This window comes from Tiliqua scincoides, chromosome 1 (assembly GCF_035046505.1).
Source record: "Tiliqua scincoides isolate rTilSci1 chromosome 1, rTilSci1.hap2, whole genome shotgun sequence".
NCBI lineage: Eukaryota > Metazoa > Chordata > Lepidosauria > Squamata > Scincidae > Tiliqua > Tiliqua scincoides.
In genome coordinates, this window is record NC_089821.1 from 146,886,706 (window position 1) to 146,898,798 (window position 12,093).

A 12,093-nucleotide genomic window follows, 5' to 3' on the forward strand; every position below is an offset into this window, starting at 1 on the left:
CTGGTGCGCCAGCTGCGGCCGTACTTGGATCGTGCAGACCTGGCCATGGTGATCCATGCTACGGTGACATCGAGGTTAGATTATTGTAACGCGCTTTAAGTGGGGCTGCCCCTGAAGACGGTTCGGAAACTGCAATTAGTGCAGAATGTGGCGGCCCGTGTGGTCACCGGAGCTAGGCGGTTTGACTCTGTCAGTCCGCTTCTCCAGGGGCTACATTGGCTGCCGATTCGTTTCCGGGCCCAATTCAAGGTGCTGGTCTTGACCTTTAAAGCCCTATACTGCTCTGGGCCAGACTATCTTAGAGATTGCCTACTCCCGTACAATCCGGCTCGTCCTCTCAGGTCATCAGAGAAGGCCTTTTTGCATGTGCCGCCGCCTAAAGAGGTACGTGGGGCGGCGGCAAGAAATAGGGCCTTCTCAGTAGTGGCACCAACGTTATGGAACTCCCTTCCCCTTGACTTGAGAATGGCTCCCTCCCTCGAGACCTTTCGGCGAGGCCTGAAGACCTTGTTGTTTACACAAGCCTTCTGACTTTATGGCCTTTTTAACATCTTTTATACATCTTTTAGTTTCTTACAGGCGTGATTCCTCCTTGAACTGCTGTTTTATGCTCTTTTTATTCTGACTTTTATCTGATTACTGTTTTTATGGTTTCTCTTAATGTGTTTTTAATGTTTTTATCTGTTAAATTATGTTTTAATCTGTTGTTTTTTTGTTTTTGTTTTTTAATATGTTGTAAGCCGCCCTGGGTCCCTTTGGGGAGAAGGGCGGGATAAAAATAAAGTTTTATTATTTATTTTATTATTATTATTACTTCTGGAAAACGCTGTTAGATTAGCAGCCGTGCCAGCAAATGGGTTCTGATGATTTGTGCGTCAATGCCAGCATTTTCAGAAAGACTTTTTGGGTTGATGCTCTGATGATCAAGTCATTTAAACTGCGGCTGGCAATTCTCATGAGCTGCAGAACACTCACCCATTGTTGTTGTTCTGTTGTTGTTCTGGTGGTGTTCTGTTTCTGAGTACCCTGAGCGGGTCTATGACCAGAGATGGGAACTCAAGTCAGACTCAAGTTGCGAAAATGCGCATTTTTTGGTGACTTATTGACTCATGAGTCACACGCATTGAAGACTCTGAAAAACACTTGAGTCAGGGGCCCCCTGGTTCAGCACTTGTCCCCACACATGCTGACTCAAGTCTGCCTGTGTCTGGGTGTGCTTGCTTACTGTTTTTGCGGCATGAAAAATCTCACGGGGCCAGCATTCAGACCAGGCGAGCAGCAGGGAGTTCCAGCCATAAGGCAGGGAAGGGTTAATGTTTTCCTCTTGCAATGAATGGGGGGAGGCAGGAGTGGGCTTTTCCTACATCTCTGATAGGAAGGAAAGAAAGGATGATCATTGGACGCAGGAGGAGGAGCCCAAAGGGGTACTTGCCTTACGATTGGAGAAATTCAGGGAAGGGGAGGGAGGTAGTAGCAATCACGCTTACCAACCACATGGCATGGCTGCTGTAAGCTCAGTTGTTACTTAGGAGGAGGAAGCCTCATTGAATGACCGGCTACAGTGGGACTACTTCTGAGTAGAGCTGCAAAGGATTAGGTTGTCTTTGTAAGCCTCACAGCTGCTGCGTGTGACCCTCCTCCCTCTTGCCACTTCTGTCCCCGCTCTCAAGCAGTCCCTCCCACCCCCTCTGACCCTCTTCACAGATGGGATGGGGCAGCAGGGGAGTCTTTAAGGTCAACTCCCCCCCCCCCACACACACATAGCCCAGCAGCAGCCCCGTTTTTTTCCACAACTGGCTTTTTAAAGGAGGGAGGACGACTCAACTTGAGTCTGTTAGTGTCACGAAGGGGTGATTTGGCGACTTGGATAGTGCCCCCGCTATGACTCTTTTTCCAGTTGAGTTGTGGGGGGCGGTGACTCTAGACTCAACCTGAATCAAGTCCTGCTGAACTTTCCCTTCCTTGTCTATGACTCCCTCCTCTATTTCTTGTTCTGTGGCATCTTTCCAATCTCACCCATTTCTGCTCTGCTTCAGGTCAGAAGCACAACGTCTACTGTCTCAAGTGTCCATGCATTCGGGTTATTGAGTATGCAATATAAATAAAAAATTTTAAATGGTGTTTTCATTAACACAAAAGCAGAGGCATAGAAACATCAGTGGGTTTAATATTACTGGCAGTTTAACAGGTGTTGGTACTTTAAAAACCAAGAGATGAATGTGGTTCTAACTTCCTTTTTCTGGTTCTGAACTAATGGAAGTTTGCTGAGCCACCCTAACAGCCCAATCCTATCCACACTTTCCTGGGAGTAAGCCCCATTGACACTAATGGGACTTACTTCTGAGTAGACACGCATAGGATTGGGCTCTAAGTTACTCACCAGGCAGCCAAATCCTATCTTGTGCTGGAACAGGCATGCTAGCCAGCATGCGCTATATCCAGTGCAAGTTTGGGGCTGACTGAGGCTTGCCCTGAGGCCTGGGAAAACTTTTCCCATTACCCCAGGGAGAGTTGCAGCAGCCCCAATGGGTCTACTCAGATCTGCGCCACCTAACAAGGTGACGAAAATCCCAGTAGCCTGGGACTGTCCCAGGCCACCTAGGAATGGGGCTAGGATCTGGCATAAGTGCCGGATCCTGGCCCTGCCTCACGCTCCCCGCCCATCCGCCCGCCCCCAGCAACACCTGCTGGCCGCCCTCCCTCCTCCCCAAAATGCCTCCCCAAAATGCCTAAACTGTAAATCAAGCCCTCCCTTGTTCAAATCCTTCAATCAAATGTGGAGATGGTCGTACTTACCTCACAGTGTTGTCATAACGACAACAACAAAATAAGACCCATGAGGTGCTACGTATAATGCAGCTGCTGAACTTAGACACTCTTTCTAGATTTCCATTCCTAACCAGTATGTGGAATTCAGCCGATGCCGGCATGATTTCCAGCTGTCGCAAGTGTTCACTTTCTCTCAATGACAAATGGTCTCTGTGGGAGAGAGGCCTCTTTTTGCTCACATGTACGTGTTAATTAAAACGGAACTAGAGACAATTGCCTGGATGTTGACATAGCTGCTGCCTCACAGGCAGAGCAAACTAACCACACGATATTGCCTTAGGTAGCAATCAAACACTTTATTGCACCGGAGACTCTGATTAAAAGGTCCTGGATTTCATACCCGGATCTTTTGAGTCTTTCTCCTCCCTTTATATGACAGTCTACGGTAGGCTGGTCTTTCTGAATCTGAAGGGATCCATCAAACAAGAATAGGAATTTTCTGTTAGATACAGTATCGTTTGTCTGAATCTATGTACACTATTCGTGGCCCAATCCTTTCAGGGTCTTATAAAGAGGGATTTTGCAACCTGTCAGCATAAAGCCAGGCCTACCATTGTATGAGCCACTCCTAAGCCAAGCCAACCCTAAGCCTAAGCCAAGGTGGCTTGCTTACTACCTACAGTGCAGGAGCTGGGAAGTCCTGAGCGAGCAGTGGCAATCACTGAACCTCCACCAGAGCAATTAAGTCAGTGGAGGGGGCACTTAGGCGAGGATCAGTTCAGGGATCAGGCTGGGCCTGGGATGCGTACCAGCAGCAGTGGCATCTGTGACATTCAACGTCCCAGGCCCAACAAGGCCTTTTGAACCAACTGGATTTATACCTGCAAAACAGCTGGTGTGGATCCAAGTAGGTCTATTGGGCCCAAGGAACTGAAGAGTAGGTAGGTTAAAAATTTCTTTACTTACATATCTGCTATGGCCCAGGGTTCAAGCTGGTCCTCAGGATGCAATGGAGGCTGTTTTGGTGCCACTGCATCACGTAGGATTGGGTTGTGAGATGCTTTTGTTTGTTCTGGTGTTTCTTACAACACTGGCTTTTTGGTTTTTTGAACACGTGACCTTCATGCTTTGACAACTGTTTTATTGCCCAAAGATGAAAGAGATCTCTGAAACCACCCAGATCTAGTGGTAGCATCCTGCCTATATCAGTCTCCAACACTGACTAGACTAGTGTACCCAAGACCTCTCTAGTTTGATTATGTCATTATTCAATAGGTTGAGACATCCACTCTACCAGCTCAGGCTTAATTAGGGTTAAAACGAATTTTGAGCTTCCAGTGGAATAGAAAACAGTGGTAGGCTGAAAACCTACCTTAGGAGACCTAAAGGATCTCCTAAGTGAGATCCTTTCTGACTGTAGCCCAGTGCAAAGGAGTAGAATCAATTTCCATCTTAGTGAGGCAAACTCAATGTTTGTTAAAAAAAAAAAATATATATATGATGTATGCATTTACACAAACACACCCCCCTAGCAAGAAATACAGCACTTGTTACAATCTATCAATGAGATGTTCCAAATGTAGTCAGGCAGAACACATCTGAAGCTTTGAGGAAGCACAGTGCACCTTTCAAAGAGGGGAAAGTGAGCTCTGTACAGAAGCAGAGAGGAAAGCCTTTAAAGCTGCCTGGTAAAAATGCCACAGAAGTCAAGGCTCCCATACATTATTTTATACATTCAGTCAGGGTAGAGCACAGACCCAGAAGGGGTTACAGTAAAAAGTGGGACCCTATTCAAGGCTCTGTGAGAGACAGTGTCTGTTATCTGGTGTGCTCCCTGGGGCATTTGGTGGGCCGCTGTGAGATACAGGAAGCTGGACTAGATGGGCCTATGGCCTGATCCAGTGGGGCTGTTCTTATGTTCTTATGTTCTTACAGTATCTAACATGACCCTGGAGCACCCTCCCTCTCACCACCCCCAGAAACTCATGTGGTTTCTTCCCCATCATCCCTCTGGATGCAGGTCAAGACCTCCCTTTTTACATCGTGCTTTTGGCCAGTTCATTGTTCAAATGATTTTCTACTTTGCTTCTTTATTCAATTTTTTTTTTTTAAATTTAACATCATGTTTATTCACTGTTATGATGTGTATTTGGTTGTTTTCACTTGGGGCTGTAAAGTGCCTTGGTGAGATATATTGCAAGATAGTATCACGTTTCACAGATGAAGAAAATAAAAATGTTGCCACATGTGTGAAAAAGTCATGATGTGAAAAGGCAATGTCTTCAGCCTATCACTCCTAAGAGGGAACCCATCTATAGATAAGACACAATGCACTCTATCAGGTGACATAGTCTAGACCAGGGGTGTCCAAACTTTTTGGCAGGAGGGCCACATCATCTCCCTGACACTGTGTTGGGGGCCGAATTAATTTACATTTCAAATGTGAATAAATTTACATAAATGAATATATTAGGGATGCAACTTGTATGAATGAATGGAGGTCTTGCAAATAGCTCAAGGACTATAAAAGTCCTTGCACATAGCAAGGCTAGACTTTCCTTCACTGCCATTGTTGCATCACAGATGCGAAACAGCAAGCAGTGGAGGAAACACTTGTCCCACAGCTCATGCAAGAGGTCAAACAGTCATCTTCACGCTGAGATCAGTTGCGTCAGGCAGGCATGGGTTCCAGCAAGTCTTCGGAGGGCCAGATGCTCATTGGAGACTGGGGGCTCCCCGCGGGCTGGACTGTGAGTCCCTGAGGGCCGCAAGTGGCCCCCGGGCCGGGGTTTGGGCACCCCTGGTCTAGACAAGAGCCTATTTAGGCATTGCCTCCCCATGCCTGTGTATTCAGTGACTGTACGGTGGAGGAATAGAAGAGCATTGTCGAGTTATACACCCTGTGTTGATGTGACAAACGGCCACACCCCTGGGCACCTGCACAGTTGGCATGCTCTGCAAAGAGCAGAGTGGAACAGCAAGAGGGTGCCATCCTTTGTTCATGTATCCCAAGATACAAGGCTGAGAGACCAGGATCTTGTTTAAAAATTCCAGCCACCCTGTCATCCACACCTTGATGCTGTTTATTCAACATTTTGCTTATGCTGCACGAACATCTCATATGGTCTGGAGTCAGTGCACGATTGGAATGACACACTGATAGAAATGAGGCTTCTGAGGAGCTGACACATCTAGTGGGTAAACATTTAGCAACAGCTGTATCTGGCTCAGGCAAGGCCTAGGAGAGGGGGTAAAGGGGGTAATTTGTACCCAGGCCCAGGATCAAAGATATTGGAAAGACGGGCCCATGTCTTTGAGGAAAGATTTGCTATAGCAGAATTTAGTCTTCATAAGAAGGCGCTCCACGGCTAGGTGGCCTCATCTTAATTTATGGAAAACGGATACAATAATTGAATAGGTTACTTATTTGCAAATGATATGGCAGATCCAGTGAAGAATAATTTCTGGTGCCCAGCTTCAGACCGCCGAGCCCACACAGTTTACTGCTAATTAATATGCTGGCAATAAATTGCCCTAACAACGTGCTAGACAGTTACAGTCATGCTGTGGAGCACAGAGCAGCTGAGATGAGTTTGCTGTCAATCGATGTCTGAGGCGGAAGCAACTTCTCACTGCATCAGCGGGAAGAAGAGTTTCTTGTAGTACTGAGTGGAAATGGGGAAGGAGGAGTAACGTATTTCAGGAAGATATCTGCACCCCCCCAAAACAAGCCCCACCATTTTGGAAGGGTTGGGGGCCCCTGTGCAAATGGACGTCTAGCCCTTTCCAACAGGATAGATGTGCTCTGGATGTTTTGCAGGGGGCCGCAGATCCCTTCAAAATAACACAAGGCAGAAGAATGACATCTGTATTCCGAGGCATATGGAGGGCAGTGGCATACCTAGAGGGGACCACAGATGCAAGTGACCCCCGGTTGGTACGGCTGCGTGGGTGCCACCACCATTCCAGCTGTACTGCCCCAAGGACTGCCTGCGCCCGCTGCTTCCCCTTCCCCTGAAGTATTCTGAGGGCTGGAGGGGCCATGCATGGCCTTCCCGGCTCTCAGAAGGCCTTCTAAGGCCTCTGGGGGGTCTCAAAACATCACTTCCTGTTTTCAGCCCCAAACCAGGAGTGATGTTTTAAGCCCCTCCCGGAGGCTTTAGGTGGCACCTCCAGGCATGCCCCTGATAGTCCTCCAGGTGGTCCTCAAGGACCACCACTGATGGAAGAGCAGTCAAATGCACATCCTAAAACAGATGTGTTACCTGCAATGTGCATTTGAAAGTAATGGGGGTCACGGAGCAAAGCCCTGCATTTGGCCCCCTAATGTGCCACTGCCCACCCCCTGATGTTATATTGGACTCTACCAGTGTCACCAGTACTGAATGTTCAAGGGACAACTCAGTCAGTGCCCAATTTGGCCAACTTCTGACACAACCCTTGTACATTTCAATGCAAGGAACTGATAGCTTGGTTGCTTGGGCAAGGGGGATATACTTCTCCCATCACCACCAAGCAGCAGCAGCAGTGGAACATTTTATTGGCTCTCCAAGTGGCAACTTTCACCAAGAAAACTAACCCTCGAAAACCTTTGTTTCCCTGAATCTTGAACGTTGCATTTTTAGCTGATATTTCATGAGAATATTAAGGATGAAGCAAAAGTTCATGCAGCAAGAGGCACTGGTCCAAAAATATGCAATCTGGTCAGGATTGAGCATTTAATTCATTTAAACTCCACTGAGCACTGCAGGTAAAATGTCATAATCTGCCCCCCACCAGACTACTGATTTCTGTCATCATAATTACAGAGGGCATAACCAGCCAAGGACTCTCTTATTGTAAATATGTGTTGAAATGTATGTTTTAGTAGATCATATGATGGAAAAGTACTGGCTTCAGTTTACATATAAATACGTTTAAGATATTTTTATCCTTTCATTTTTGAAACAATTTCATTGTGATCCTTATCTTACGTTGGGTGAGCAGCTGATAAAGAAAAACAACTGTTTTTGGACCCTCTTCCACATATTCACTCAGGATTAAATTCCACTGAAATGAGATCCATTCCAGGGCAAATTTGTGCTCACTACTCCCAGCCAATTTGCACAGGCAAATGCCACCCCAACTGCTCTTCTTTAAAAGTCACATCTGTTGCCTCCCCTGGGGCAAGATAATCTGCTTCCAGATCAACAGTTCTGGACTGAGTAGCAAGAAGTCATTATATTCATACCCAATACTGCCTACCTTGCCCTCCACTATTGGCTCCTTAATTGAAAAATGTTTTGAAACTAGAGACGCCAAGCAAGTGGACCAGTAGACAAGTCACCCAGAACTGGAAACCTCCATCTTCCTTCAGGCAGGTTGTCAGCAGGGAAATCACATAATGCAGAAGGACTCAGAAAGAGACTCCCTCCTTTGCTAGAAAAAAAAATATCTTTCACAAGGTGTACCTCAGATACCTTTCACAATCACCTCGGATCTGCCCTCCATTTGCAGGGCTACAGATTATATAAGGATTAAGCTCCTTCTCTCATTCTGTCACCTCCTGAGAGAAGAAAGGTGGTTGGTACAACAGTAAGGCAGGAGCTTCTTTGGGGCTCTGCTATACCACACCTTCAATTCATCAAGTATATCCATTGTCTGGCCTGCAGCATTATAATGGGTCTAGCGCTGAGATGTGAGCATTTGGCTTACCAATTGGACTTACATCCATATGGGAGTACATCAGCGTAAGTTCCACAGTATTAAAATAATGTAACACAGAGGTAACACTAGAATTTGCGTGCGAGACCCAGTGCAAGAGCTCATTGCGTGACCCTCATGATGAACCTCCTCCCTTACTAGACCACACAAAATAAATTACAATAGCATATGCACAGCCTAATTGCAGTGGTTGGCATCACTAGGGTTGGTGTAACCCCCATTAACTTTATTTAATATATTAAACTTTAATATAGAACAGTATAGTTCACCCAACAAATCAAAACCAAAAAACCACCAAAAAAAAGCAACAATGGCCAACTTGATGACACTCACACAACTGAAAAAGAGTTCAAGTTCTGATACATGGAAATGAGAACTGACTAATACTAACACCTTATTGGTTCCCCGCTGTGTCATAACAACACCTCATTGGTTCTCGGAACAATTAGTTTCATTGATCAGTTTTGAGTTAAGGAAATCCACGTTTTGTTAATAAGGCAGTGGTGTTTTCTTTCTCTGGTTAATTGGCCATAACTTTTGATAGAACACAGATAATTCAGTATGGCTTGTTTCACTACATTCAGCATGAAATTATCTCTCCAGTGATGTATAATAGGATGGTATTATTGTATCATAATTACAAATTTTCCAAAATGTTTCCAGAATTTTGGCTATTGGTGAGGTCACCACACACACCCCGAAGGTGTCACCTGGTGTGGTCCACACACCCTGCAACCCCCTTGTGATTCCACCGATGTAACAGAAAACCATTCAGTTGGGTTGGGGCCCCAGGCGTCATGCACTCCAACTTGATACAGGCAATCCTGGGGCCCTAGTTCAGCCCTCGTCGCTATAGATGGGACACACACATCCCAAATGTATCAAAAGAATTCCAGCCAGCCCAGTTGGGTTATAAAATGAGCACTGCAATGAACATGCAAATGCAAATTCATCTATGTTGGCAGAATGCATGGAAAGAGCAAATTCTTCTATGCTGACTGAATGCATGGAAAATACCTTCTGTTTTGTTTACTGTTGGGAACTGAGATGGTACTTTATGGGACAATGATCATGCATGCACTGCAGCTCCTCCATCCCATAGGCCAGGGGTGCCCAAACCCCAGTCCTGGGGCCACTTGTGGCCCTACAGGACTTCCAATCCGGCCCTCAGGGAGCCCCCAGTCTCCAATAAGCCTCTGGCCCTTGCTGGAGCCCACGCTGGCCTGATGCAAGTGCTGTCAGCTCTCAGTCAACTGTTTGACCTCTTGTGTGAGCTGTGGGACAAGGGCTCCTTCCACTGCTTGCTGTTTCACATCTGTGACGCAGCAGCAACAGCAAAGGAAAGGCTGACCTTGCTTTGTGCAAGGCCTTTTATAGGTCTTGACCTTCATTCATTCATATAAGTTCCATCTCTAATATATTCATTTAAATTTATTCAAATATGAAATGTAAATTAATTCTCTTTTTCTCCAGCCCCTGACACAGTGTCAGAGAGATGATGTGGCCCACCTGCCAAAAAGTTTGGACACCCCTGCCATAGGCCTTTGACTCCATCTTTCACAATGTTCTTTTTCTTTTTTCTCTATAAGTGCCTGCTCACCAAGGAGTTTGCAGATGACACCAAACTTTCGCCAATCGCCAAGTTTGCAGACGACACCAAACTTTTCTGAGTGGTGAAGACCAGAAGAGATTGTGAAGATCTCCAGAAAGATCTCTCCAAACTGGGAGACTGGGTAGCAAAATGGCAGATGCGTTTCAAGGTCACTAAGTGTAAAGTCATGCACATTGGGGCAAAAAATCAAAACTTTACATATAGGCTAATGGGTTCTGAGCTGTCTGTGACAGATCAGGAGAGGGATCTTGGGGTGGTGGTGGACAGGTTGATGAAAGTATTGACCCAATGCGCGGCAGCAGTGAAGAAGGCCAATTCTATTAGAAAAGGTATTGAGAACAAAACGGGTAATGTTATAATGCCGTTGTACAAATTGATGGTAAGGCCGCATCTGGAGTATTGTGTCCAGTTCTGGTTGCCACATCTCCAAAAGGATATAGTGGAGATGGAACAGGTGCAGAAGAGAGCAACCAAAATGATTACTGGGCTGGGGCACCTTCCCTATGAGGAAAGGCTACAGCGTTTGGGCCTGTTCAGTCTAGAAAAGAGGCGCCTGAGGGGGGACATGATTGAGACATATAAAATCATGCAGGGGATGGACAGAGTAGATAGAGCAGTGATTTTCAACCTTTTTCGTCTCACAGCACACTGACAAGGTACTAAAATGGTCAATGCACACCATCAGTTTTTTTACAATTGACAAGGCACACCAGGCTGTTGATGGGGAGCTCACATCCCCATAGGCCCTATTAACAAATGACCCTCCCCCAAACTTTTGCGACACACCTGCAGACCATTCACGGCCCACCAGTGTGCCACAGCTGAGATAGAGAGACACTCTTTTCCCTCTCACAAAACACCAGGACCAAGGGACATCCACGAAAGTTGAGTGTTAGGAGAGTTAGAACAGACAGAAGAAAATATTTTTTTACCCAGCGTGTAATTACTTTGTGGAACTCTTTGGTACAGGAAGTAGTGATGGCATCTTGCCTGGATGCCTGTAAGAGGGGATTGGACAAATTTCTGGAGGAGAAGTTCATTACGGGTTACAAGTCTTAGTAGGTATGTGCAAGCTCTTGGTTTTAGAGGCAGGTTACCTCTGATTTCCAGATGTAGGGGAGGGCACCAGGCCACAGGTTGTGTCTGTTGTCTTGTGAGCTCCCTCAGGCATTTGGTGGGCCACTGTGAGATACAGGAAGCTGGACTATATGGGCCTTGGCCTGATCCAGTGGGGCTGTTCTTATGTTCTTATGAGTTTACCGTGCATCTGATGAAATGGACTGTGTTTCATGAAAGTTTATGCTGAAATAAATGGGTTAGGGCCCAATCCTATCCAACTTTCGTGCTCCAGCGTAGCCACAATGCAGTCCCATGGTAAGGGAACACATGTTCCCATAACTTAAGAAGGCCCTTGTGTCTGCCCCTCCACCACAGGATGCAGCGCACACCCCACTGGCACAACTGCACCAGCACTGGAAAATTGGATAGAATTGGACCCTCAGGGCCTTTAGTGCCCAATCCAATCCAATTTTCCAGTGCCAGTGCTGCTGTGCCAATGGAATATGCACAACTTCCTGTGTTGGGGAGGAAGTCACAGAGCCCTCCTCAAGGTATGGGAACATTTGTTCCCTTACTTCAGGGCTGCATTGCAGCTGGAAAGTTGGATAGGATTGAGCCCATAGTCTTTCAGGTGATAAAAGACAGTTGCTTTGTGGTGTTTGCTGCAGTATAGACCAACACAGTTACCATCTGGAAGTACTTCCAGGTCCCTGAGGACCTCTCTTCCAAGAATTGTTGTGCATGTAATTGTTGTGTCATCAGTTCTGTCCTGTCACCTCCTGACTGCTGCCTACATATTGGTCCAGAAATTGTGATGCCACAGCTTTTCTGGGTATGAACAAATAAGAAGGTTCACATTTGAGAATGCAACTTAAGCCATTTCTGTCCAACACTGCATATACGCAACAGGGATCAGATGTGTACACCTGTGGACTAGGCAGAAATGGGTT